The following is a 12,723-nucleotide window of genomic DNA, read 5'->3' on the forward strand; positions in this document are numbered from 1 at the left end:
TCAGTGGAACAACCCCGTTCATCCCCAACCTGACACTAATACAAAGACGGATGACATACTGAAAGAGGGAGAGAGAGAGGTGAAGACAGCAATTAATAAGAGCAATCGGCACACTTATATCCACAGAACAACACAAGATATAAACCTGCTAGCTGTTGACATATGTCTGTGTAAAGAGCTCGGGGAAGTTTCAGTGTCATGGTCTTCCTTGTAGAGAACAGACAAGTCAACATCTTTCAACTTCCCATTTTCAAATGCACCTTTAAAACTTTTTCTGTGGATCTGGAAAGACGCACACGCTAATTTTAAATAGATTGGCGAGGGCGTTTTTACATGTCAGTCCATCCTGAGAAAAAGCTGCTTTGCAATTGTTGTCTCTATTGCTCCTCCCATTGCTTGTGAATTTTGGCCGGCTATCACACTCCGAATCTGGCCACTATTCCCAATCACTATGTCCTCATCTGTCAATGACATTGCATAAAACGTAGACAGCCCTGAAATACCGGACGCCATAAGCAAATCATATTGGAGTCCGCCCAAGCGAAGGAGAGCGAGAGAACGAGAGAGAGAAAGAGAGAGAGAGAGAGAGTAGGGAGTGACTGCATTAAGTTTATTCCAGGTTCTGAGAGAGCTCATCTGGGGTTTGGTGGACGGAACTAGAGCAGACTGGAAGACGTAGTCCAGTGAGCGATGGAAATAAGAATGAGAGAGTGAGAGATGGAGGAATCACTATTCAACCATGCAGACAGCTCGATATCAATATCTGTGGGGCTCCGATGCTAGTACCACTGTCTCCTCTCGGCTCTCAGCTCCATACATGGGAACCCAGCCCAGCCGTACACTCCCTGGACCTGCTCTATATCTAACAAACAGACAATTTTTTTTTAGTAAAACATGGAAACTTGCTACTGTAGCATACACAGATCTGCAGATGTTATCGCAGGTGCAGTGAAATGCTTGTAGTTTTTAGCGCCAACAGTGCAGTAATACCTAGCAATAAAAACACAATACAAACATAATCCAGAATTATTGCATTTTTTTTATACATAGGATGAGCCATGACTAGCCATACAGTACATGCATATGAAGAGGGTGAAACAGCATGTAAACATTGTTAAAGTGACCCGTGTCAATGTCTAGAGCAGGGTTTCCCAAACTCCATCCTGGGGCCCCCCCTGGATGCACATTATGTTGTTTGCCTTGGCACTACAGAGCTGAGTCAAATAGCCAACTCATCATCTAGCTGATTATTTTATTCAGCTCTGTAGCGCTAGGGCAAAGACTATGTTTGGAAGAGTACATGGTGGTAGCCGGGCTAGAACAGTGATTAAAGTTCAGGGCGGGTAGCTGAGTGGAGGCGGACTAGTGGTGGCTATTTAACAGTCTGATGGCCTTGACATGGAAGCTGTTTCTCAGTCTCTCAGCTGTTTCTCAGTCTCAATCTCTCTTCATCGGAAATATTGATCTGCTGCCGTAGTCAAATTCACAATCAGCAGTTGTTAAGTGGTTGGTAGGTTTGTGTGTGAGCGTGTGTGCCTGTGTATGTTTGTGTGTGTGTGTGCGCAGAAGGGTATAGAACATACTCCAGGTCCACTGTGTCCATGAAGAAAGAGCAGCCATATTTGCCCTTTTTCTAAGGGTTTTCGGTCTCTCTCCAAACCTCACGCATGGATGCTCACACACACACACACAAACACACACACACACACAAACAGGCCAAAACAGATCGAAAACCAAGCTCTTGGTCCTACTGTGTTTTTGCCAGTCCTTGGTATAGGGTCCAGGGCCCATGCAGAGCCTTGAGTGTGTTCAACGGATCGGACTCAGGAAAGAATGTGATCCATCAATAGCCTTGGTCTCTGAGGTCTTGTTCAGGGATATTGACAGTGAAGGCAGCTCATCCGCATGGTATTCAGTATGTTATGGTAATAGAAAAGAAAGAACAAAATGTTCTGTCACACAGAACAGACACGCACCGAACACACGAAAGCAAACACACTCAGGGAGAGAAGGAGATATGGATTGAGAGAGTAGAGAGAGAGAGTAGAGAGAGCGAGAGAGAAAGTCAAAGACCGTCATAGAGAAAGAAGAAAATGTACAAAGAAAGAAAGAACAAACGAACTAACTATCAAAAATAAAGAAAAGAGACCGAAAATCAAATACACTCACACTGCTATACCCTGTTCAAAGTCCCAGGCTATACCAGACAAAACAAACACATAAAGACATACACACACAGCAAAGCGCCCACGCAATATCACCACATGGCAGCCGCTGCAATCTTTATAGGCCTACAGTGGGATATAGTGCGGGGCTAACTGTGCACTTTATTGGTCGTGTATCACACAAGGAGGTCTGCTGGGAGCAGGGCAAAGCTCGTAATGTCTCCGGTGACCCCTGCAGCACAGTAAATAACCACTGCTAGCTACTTTAGATGCTAGAGGCTAACACTGGGGAGAGAGGCTCATAGTGGGGAGAGAGAGTCTACTTATCACCAGCATACAAATACAAATAGTAAATAACCAGAATTAGCGACTTTGGTGGCTAGAGGTTAACACTAGGGAGAGAAAGTCTGGTGGAAGCTAAAACTAGTGAACAGTACCCCTTACCAAAATATTTTTTTTGCTGCAAACTTCCCGCAAGTTTGTGGCAAATTTGCTGCAAACTAAATAGTGTGCCACAAAATGTAACCAGAAGTTTGCACTAGTGGTGAATATGCGGCAAACATTTGGCAACAATAGTATTTATTGCCACTAGTGGCAAACAGTTCGCCAGAAGTCATTTTTGGTGAACACAACACAGTAACCGTTGACAACCATGCCAAGGGGGAGAAGAAAAATCAGTTGCAAATGGAAACCAAACAATCTAGCTACCTACCAATGTTGTCCGGTGAGTGTCTAACTTATTATTTAAACATATTATATAAACATTAAAATTAGCTAATTGATGCCTGGTTAGCAACGTCATGTTTTATTGGATAGAGTGAAACATTTTTTCTGCTATATCAGTTTCAGCCTGTCAGCGCCACTGAATGGCTAGCTAGCTTGCTAACATTTACTATCATATTTTTTCACATTTAATCTGAAAGCTAGCTAACTAACTAATGACCTGCTAAATATTTTTAAAAACGTATTTTTAGGTGAAGACGTTGCTGTCTTTTTCATGTCAATATTCTAGCGGCACTGTTCAGTAGCATGTTAGCTAGCACAATAGCTAAGGTAACGTTAGCAACAATATGAGGTGACTTGACGTCAAAGCAAAACTTCACTTCTGCACATGGATACCCTTCCCATACCCGTGGTGTTGGAAGAGGCTGCATTGGGAAGAGGCTGCATCAACACCCTGGAAAGATGTTTGCGGTGCACTCACTGATGACACTTCTTTTGAGTGATACATGAGTGTATCGTCTTCAAGCGTGATCAGGTAAGCAAATGCATGTATTATTCTCATGAAATGTAGCCAATTCATTAATTCATTCTTTGTCACAATTATATATTTCATTGCTTTAAACTATTAGAGAGCTCCTGTAGTTATATCTCTTTCTTTTTGTTGTTGTTGAAACAATCCGTTACCAGGCAAAAAGAAAGATTGATGCCCTCAATCAAACTGAGGCCAGAGAAATATGTGTGCACAAGGTCAAAATGTATTGAGATGCAAGTTAACAATAATTCATTTGAGTTGTTTTTCTTTCACCCAAGCCTTAAACACCAGAGTGTAAAAAGAATAGACAACTAGTAGACAACTTGCTCTTGATGATGACGTCCTCACTCTAGATTGAAGATCATCATTCGTCGATTAGTGTGAATCAGTTGTGTTGAGGCTTGACTGGAAAACATATACTGTGTACAGTGGCTCTCTATGTACAGTTGGCCACACATTTAAAGGTACATTTAGTGGGCCTTAGTCCCAGTTTATGCTAGCTACATTGTTTGATTATATAGCCCCCCCCCCCCCCCCCCCCCCACCGCCCAGCCTCAATTTGATGGGGCATAGACTCTACAAGGTGTCGAAAGTGTTCCACAGGGATGCTGGCCCAAGTTGACTCCAATGCTTCCCACAGTTGTGTGGATGTCCTGGAACATTCTTGATACACACGGCAAACTATTGAGCATGAAAAACCCAGCAGCGTTGCAGTTCTTGACACAAACCGGTCAAAGGCATTTAAATATTTGTCTTACCCATTCACCCTCTGAATGGCACACATGCACAATCCATGTCTCAAATCTCACAAGGCTTAAAATGAATTGTTTAATCTGTCTTCTGCCCTTCATCTACACTGATTGAAGTGGATTTAACAAGTGACATCAATAAGGGATCATAGCTTTCACCTGAATTCACCTGGTCAGTCAGATTTGTAACAGTTAACCCCGCTTTTCCAAAGTCAAACCTGCGGAAACATTAGCTGATGAGTCTACCTTTTAAGATGTCAAAATAAAAAAACGTTTTCAGTAATTGTTTTCAGGATCTTGATGTTGTTTTTGTTTTATGTTTTCGGATTGTTTCAGCGCACACATTGTTTCAACAAGCTTTTGACATAGGACGTCCACATGGCCGCTATCTCTAAAGTCTCCTCAAAAAGGCAATAGTTCTGAAGTTGATTTTGTTGATTTAATTATTTAAAATATTGTTCATTCTCTATTCTAACTTCTATTGGTTGAAAAATCATTGCTTAGCTCATGTAAATGCTGCATTTTGGCCATTTAAACATCCTAAGGTTAATTCACATCCCCATAGTGTTTACATCAGTGGCGGCTGGTGGGTGAGGCTATAGGAGGAACGTATCAAACACATCAAACATATGGGAACGGCGTTTGACTCCGTTCCATCTATACCATGCCAGCCATTACAATGACCCTGTCATCCCATTTTTTTTCATATAAATGTTGTAGCTACATAAAAACAAACAATTTATCTGGAAAATATTCTGTCTTTGCTCTTATCTTCATTAGCATGCTGAGGATTTTAAGGTTAATATTGTGACGCAATGTTTTCATTGTGAGAGAGATAAGACATTTATATTGGATTTATTTTTTATCTGTTCAAGACACTGAATACATGTCTATTCATGTTACATGTTTATTTAGTGTATTTAGTATCATCAGTTTAGTTTTATTTGTGAGTAGAAAGTTCCTTTAAAGTTATATTTGACTTGGTTTAAGTAGATAAGACACTATCCGTTTTTCAGGGGAAACGGAAGTTAAGTTGAAAATACTGTATCTCTGAAAAACGGGAAAAAAATACACGGAGAGTGTACACAAACTAACAAAGAAAACAGATCAAATTTGCATATTAGTAATGAGTTTGCAGCAAATTTGCAGAGAATAGTAGAATGCTCACCACAAGGTTCCCATAATTTCAGAAGTTTACAAGTCGCCGCAAATTTGCCGCAACAGATTGCTGCAACAGATTGCCACAAAAGCAATTAGCATGTGAAAATATGAGCTTGTCATAAATTTGCTGTTTGCAACCATTTGCAAGAAGCCTATTTTTTTTCGGTAAGGGACACTAAATCGGGTGAAGTATATAACCACAGTTAGCGACTTTAGGGACTAGAGGCTAACACTGAGAAATGAGAGTCTAGGGATCACTATCAACAACTGCTGCTAGCAACTTTAGCGACTAGAGGCTAACACTGGGGCGACAAAATCTACTAGCATAGTAAACAACCATGGCTAGCAACTTTAGCGGCCAGTAGCTAACACTGGGGAAAGAGAGGGAAGTTGACCCTTGTCCTAATTTAGTTTAACATAATTGTTTTATTTGGGTTAAGATTTGGGTAGTATAAGCTGATCCAAGAACAGTGTCTACGGGCCACTTCTTAGCTGGTCGTCTTAGCTACGCTAAGCCAGCTTTTAGCTAGTAAGAATCGGCTAGTTTCTCACAGGCGAAATACATGGAGTTAGCCTAGTGAGCTGTAGCAGTACTGTAGCTAGTAGAGCTAGTCATTGCTGAACCCAACCGCTATCACTCACACAATCCCCCTCACCACACACACGGCGCTTCCGCCCCAGGCTGACATCCTACTATACATCATTTCACCCTACAATGTATGTAAGCTGTGGTGAGACAACAGTTCCATCTGAAGCAAAGTGAGTGGAGTTGAACTTTCATCCCCTCGCTGACCCTTCCTTTCACCGGCTCTGTTTCTCCACTGAGGAGACCCAGCCTCCTGTCAATTTACTTTTCATTCTTTTCTCTTGCTCCATCTATCTTTAAGCTCTGCTTAGCTGTCGAACTCTCTCATGGAAAAATGAGTGGAGAGGAGAGGAAAGGGAGTGCTGGGAACTAACAAGACAAACACGCATGAATGGGTGGGGATAAGCACATACGAGCACAGTTAGGGTAAAGAGACGTGCACACCTAGGTACAGACAGACAGACAGACAGACAGACAGACAGACAGACAGACAGACAGATACACACACACACCTAGTTACACACAGACAGGCAGACCGACAGACAGAAAGAGACGGACACCTAGAGGCAGGCAGACAGACAGACAGACAGACAGACAGACAGACAGGCAGACAGACAGACAGACAGACACCTACAGTGCCTTGCGAAAGTATTCCGCCCCCTTGAACTTTGCGACCTTTTGCCACATTTCAGGCTTCAAACATAAAGATATAAAACTGTATTTTTTTGTGAAGAATCAACAACAAGTGGGACACAATCATGAAGTGGAACGACATTTATTGGATATTTAAAACTTTTTTAACAAATCAAAAACTGAAAAATTGGGCGTGCAAAATTATTCAGCCCCCTTAAGTTAATACTTTGTAGCGCCACCTTTTGCTGCGATTACAGCTGTAAGTCGCTTGGGGTATGTCTCTATCAGTTTTGCACATCGAGAGACTGACATTTTTTCCCAATCCTCCTTGCAAAACAGCTCGAGCTCAGTGAGGTTGGATGGAGAGCATTTGTGAACAGCAGTTTTCAGTTCTTTCCACAGATTCTCGATTGGATTCAGGTCTGGACTTTGACTTGGCCATTCTAACACCTGGATATGTTTATTTTTGAACCATTCCATTGTAGATTTTGCTTTATGTTTTGGATCATTGTCTTGTTGGAAGACAAATCTCCGTCCCAGTCTCAGGTCTTTTGCAGACTCCATCAGGTTTTCTTCCAGAATGGTCCTGTATTTGGCTCCATCCATCTTCCCATCAATTTTAACCATCTTCCCCGTCCTGCTGAAGAAAACCAGGCCCAAACCATGATGCTGCCACCACCATGTTTGACAGTGGGGATGGTGTGTTCAGGGTGATGCTTTTACGCCAAACATAACGTTTTGCATTGTTGCCAAAATTTCCATTTTGGTTTCATCTGACCAGAGCACCTTCTTCCACATGTTTGGTGTGTCTCCCAGGTGGCTTGTGGCAAACTTTAAACAACACCTTTTATGGATATCTTTAAGAAATGGCTTTCTTCTTGCCACTCTTCCATAAAGGCCAGATTTGTGCAATATACGACTGATGGTTGTCCTATGGACAGAGTCTCCCACCTCAGCTGTAGATCTCTGCAGTTCATCCAGAGTGATCATGGGCCTCTTGGCTGCATCTCTGATCAGTCTTCTCCTTGTATGAGCTGAAAGTTTAGAGGGACGGCCAGGTCTTGGTAGATTTGCAGTGGTCTGATACTCCTTCCATTTCAATATTATCGCTTGCACAGTGCTCCTTGGGATGTTTAAAGCTTGGGAAATATTTTTGTATCCAAATCCGGCTTTAAACTTCTTCACAACAGTATCTCGGACCTGCCTGGTGTGTTCCTTGTTCTTCATGATGCTCTCTGCACTTTTAACGGACCTCTGAGACTATCACAGTGCAGGTGCATTTATACGGAGACTTGATTACACACAGGTGGATTGTATTTATCATCATTAGTCATTTAGGTCAACATTGGATCATTCAGAGATCCTCACTGAACTTCTGGAGAGAGTTTGCTGCACTGAAAGTAAAGGGGCTGAATAATTTTGCACGCCCAATTTTTCAGTTTTTTGTTAAAGATTTGTTAAAAAAGTTTGAAATATCCAATAAATGTCGTTCCACTTCATGATTGTGTCCCACTTGTTGTTGATTCTTCACAAAAAAATACAGTTTTATATCTTTATGTTTGAAGCCTGAAATGAGGCAAAAGGTCGCAAAGTTCAAGGGGGCCGAATACTTTCGCAAGGCACTGTAGGTATACACATATTTTACATATACACAGACTTGTAAAGTTGAAAGTGGACATGGAATCGAAAGAGAGAGAAAACGAGAATATAGGCACTGAATAAGAGAGAAAGAAATTGAAATGTCATCTGTTTTCTCAAGGTCGGTGGGAAAACTGTGAGTTAGAGCAGCTGACAATACGTTAATACACATTAGGGTTGGGCGGAATCCAGTTTTTCATACCGTCATACCATTTCTGTACCATACCGGGTTATACAGTATTACCCAAAATGCAACACAAAGAAGACCTTCAAACACTGACAGGAAAGAAGACCTTCAAACCCAACAGATATCGCAAATTCGATTCAGTAATGACACATTAGGGTTGGGCAGTATCCAGTAGTCATTTAGCAGATGTTCTTATCCAGAGCAACTTACAGGAACAATTAGGGTTTAGCGCCTTGCTCAAGAGCACGTCAACACATTTTTCATCTAGTCGGCTCGGGAATTTGAACAAGCACCCTTTGAGTTAGCGGCCCAGCCCTGCATCAGAGAGAACCTTGAGCTTGATCTGTGTGTGTGCACAGAACACCACCATTTAATTATACAATGAACTCTCATTTCAATTGAGAATGGGAAGGAGGTTTAGCCATGGAGTCATCCTCAATGGATAATAAAAAATGCACAAGGAATTTAATTGGGAATCTTCTGCTATTTAATGTCAAATGGATTACCAATAATGGACATCGTTTGCCACAGTGAGAAGTCCACGGCATTATTCCGTGTAGAATCATCGTCCTGTGTTGTGACAGGATTGGTTTTCAGAAGAAGATAAATAAATCCAGCCATCCCCAACATGCCTAGAAATTTCTCTCTCAAAGTGTTATATTCAATAAACCTTAATCAATTACAGGACATTCAATTAGTTTGTTAATGAAATGCTATACCCATTTCATTTCTACTTTATTCCATCATTGTGAGTCACTTAGATGGCTGAATTGAGTTGTCTGTTCGTGAAGCTGTATTTCAAAGTCCAGACTACGCTTATTGACTAATTAATTTACGGAGGATTGCATTACATGGTCTCTACAGTAGCTTTAAAGCACTAGTGTATGTGCATACAGTAAAATGAGAACAATCTCATAGTTTTTCCAGTGATGAGAGATTGTCAGTTCACATTAAATGTTATACTTTAGCTTCATATCACAGAAAGACATGTCTTTGATGTTTGATGCATTGTGGGATATTGTGTGATTGGCATGTCATCAGCTTCCTCTCAAAGCCGTTGTAAAGGATGAAAGCCAATCCCAGCAAAGCATAGTCTTCAGAGGAAGGAAAATAAACATCCACTGAGAGAAGCTGCCAATCAGGCTTTAGAGGAAACCAGTGCAGGTGTGACACCGGGTCATGTTCTAATCAGATTGGCTGCCAATAACCAAATTGTTTATGCGACGATGGTTGTCGCAGCAGCGTTCAGAAGTGGACCATGGATCTACGGAACATGGATCTATCTGTGGGGAAAAGACAAGTTCATGTCATTCAATGTGTCAGGTAATTTCATCTGTGTGTAATCTCTCGTTTGGTCACTAAATAACTTTTCAGCAGTATGTCTCTACCTCCGTTTCAAATAGTGCTTGACAATGTCTTGTGTGTGGATGTGCGATTGTGTGTGTGTACGTAAGAGAGAGTGCGTGTATCAAGTTCAATTTCATATTCAGGAGGATTATATTCAGAATGAACTATGAATGTCGTACCTTAGTAAAAACTCACTGGCCAAATCCAAATGCCTTCGAATATGCCTGAGCATATGTTTTATTTTTCACTGATAAACATTGAGACATGTTAACTACTCATTTAAACTTGGTGTCAAACAATGAACCTGGAGAGCCTCAACCTGAGATTAATTATTAAAATCTAGCAAATTCCAACCAAAACATTGTACATCAAGGTGAAAAGCATTTAAATGTACTTGAGGTGTTTTGAGTTATTGAGGAGAACTGGTGGAAAAATTCTCATGGTCATGTTGAACAGGTCAGGGTCAAAAGCAAGACCAAATCTACACTATTTAGAGAAGATACGGGGGGGGGGGAGACTGTCTGTCTCTGTTGCTCTATCTTTCTCTTACTTCATCTCTCTCCTTGCTGTCTTTGTATCTGTATCACTCCTTTCCCTCATTCCATTTGTAAGCCTGTCGCTCTGTAGCAGTCCCCTCCCTCTGTTCTTCTGCAGCTCTGTTTGGTAACTGTCTCTTTGATAGCTGAGGAACTGACGACCATAGGCCCTGCAGGCAGCCAAGCAGCGCTGAGACCCAGGCAGAGCTAACAAAACACAGGACATACAGTACAGTACATCACTCGGCTAACCACTAACCGCTAACGGGGAATGACTGCTTCACTCTGAATATAGTCTATTAAATGGGATTCAGGGAGGGAGGAAATTAACCTGGGGTATGGCCTCCTGTGAGGAGTAGCCAAAGAGACGAAAAAAAGGCCTCATCTGTGCCATTATGGCATCTGTGACAGCGTCATTAAGGCTATCTCAATTTTAAAGTAGTACGTTTTCTTCACGATTGGCTGACCCCTCCTGATGTTCCGGTTGGACTTGACTCCAACAGGGTCACCAGGAAGATCAGCCAATGAAGTTGGAAGTCCCACCAAGTTGACTACATTAAAATGGGGGTAGCCCTCAATGGCGCTGCCCATGCTAAAATAGCCTTTAGTCACTAGAGGCCTCTATCATTCTCTATAGGAGTAGAGCTGTAGAGAGGGAAATGGAATTTGAGACGAGGGGGAATTCTGGGTGTGATTGCTATGCGTGTGGTGAGGTGATATGCGTTTTTGTGGAGAAAACTAAGAAGGGTTGAGTTGGGTATCTAAGGGACAAAGAAATACGGTATAGAAAACCGTATGAGTAATTTAATTATGGCCAGTTATTAAACACTACATTTAATCTTCTAAACAGTTGTGTTTTCCCCAGTAATCGGAATGTCAATTTATCTCAATCCCATTTTTACCCCTTTCCTTGTCCACCACACAGGATTTTAGATTCTAATGACTCTAGACCATGATTGAAGACCCAAACACAGCTTTTTCAAAACCCCCAGTCATACCACCCACAGAGGGGAGGAATACTCATGAAAAAGTCATGCAAACAATGTCCAATTATCCTCTAATACACATCATGTATCCTTCACTAATGAACCAAGCTCTCCCCTTATAGCGCGATTTGGAGAGAGGAGCAGGTCAATCACTGTTGGGTACCGCTTACAACACTCGCCTGGAGGGGAGGGACCGAGGGAGTCAGTCAATATCTGAGCATGGGGAATACTAATGGAAGGGCAACATCTTGTCCGTCAATTTGATGTTGCCTTTTTTCCTCAGGTCGGACTCTCTCTCTCTCTCTCTCTCTCTCTCTCTGTGGAGTTTTGCCTCAATTTGTGTTGTACTAATGAAGCTTGACGAACACAGGGAAACATGACAGGCCTATCCTGCTACTGATAATTCTGGGTTAGCTCTAGCTTGCTGATGGACTGAGGGAGAGAGCTACTGTAGAATAGTGGTGGGATTACGACTCGTATTAGGACTCTGTAATTGACAAGCTGTGTACAATATTGATGGGGCGTAATTATTTAGTTTCTTTGGAATGACCGAGAGAGTTGTAAATGTTTGATGGTGCTTAAGTCGAAAGAGGATGAGAGAACGTATTTTATTGGAACTGTCAATAAGAGCACCACCGTAGGTATTGATGCACTTACTGGAATTGTTGGAACCGTTGTGTACACTTTCTTACACTATTTTAGCTCCCGGTTAGGAGAATGTCTGGCTGCGTCCAACATTGTACCCTATTTCCTATGGGTTCTGGTCAGAAGTAGTACACGATATAGTGAACTACTAGGTACCCTTGAAAAGTTATGATCCATCTGCCCTGTCTCTGTTGTGATAAGATCACGCATCACATCCTAAATTAGTGAACTACTAAGTACAAAGCAGCTGTTCAGTTAGGTGAAGCTGAACTAGTGATTGACAGTAACACACCTCAAAGGCATGTCACAATCCATATCTTGCTTTGGGAATGAGGGAAAATATTGAGAAAATGAGGCGACGTCAAAGTCAACCTCCTTCCTCCCCCCTAGCCCAAAACTGATATAGTGGCTATGTAAGAATGTAACTGTTATATTTGATTCCACACCCTTGTGCCTTGTGAGGATTCGCCGGCGAGTGAGTAAATTGTCAGTACCATCAGTTCTACTGGCCAACGTGCAATCACTGGAAAACAAACTTGATGATCTGCGGTCGAGACTATCCTACCAAAGGGAAATTAAAAACTAACATCTTATGTTTCACCAAATCGTGGCTGAACAATGACACGGATAATATAGAGCTGGCTGGGTTTTCCGTGCATTGGCAGGACAGAGCAGCTACGGCTGGTAAGACGAGAGGTGGGGGTGTGTGTCTATTTGTTAATATCTGCTGGTGCGCAAAAGTCTAATATTAAAGAAGTATTGAGGTATTGCTAGCCTTTTATTTTTATGTATTTAACTAGGCAAGTCAGTTAAGAACAAATTCTGATTTACAATG

General features: G+C 41.8%; 1 protein-coding gene across 13 annotated transcripts in view; it reads right to left on the reverse strand.

The window, feature by feature from the left end:
* nrxn2b (neurexin 2b) overlaps positions 1–12,723 on the reverse strand; it is a 1,005,166-nt gene that overhangs the window by 709,829 nt on the left and 282,614 nt on the right. The gene's annotated exons all lie outside the window — the stretch shown is intronic.

Source organism: Oncorhynchus mykiss, chromosome 9 (assembly GCF_057628025.1).
Source record: "Oncorhynchus mykiss isolate SJ-2025 chromosome 9, ASM5762802v1, whole genome shotgun sequence".
Lineage (NCBI taxonomy): Eukaryota > Metazoa > Chordata > Actinopteri > Salmoniformes > Salmonidae > Oncorhynchus > Oncorhynchus mykiss.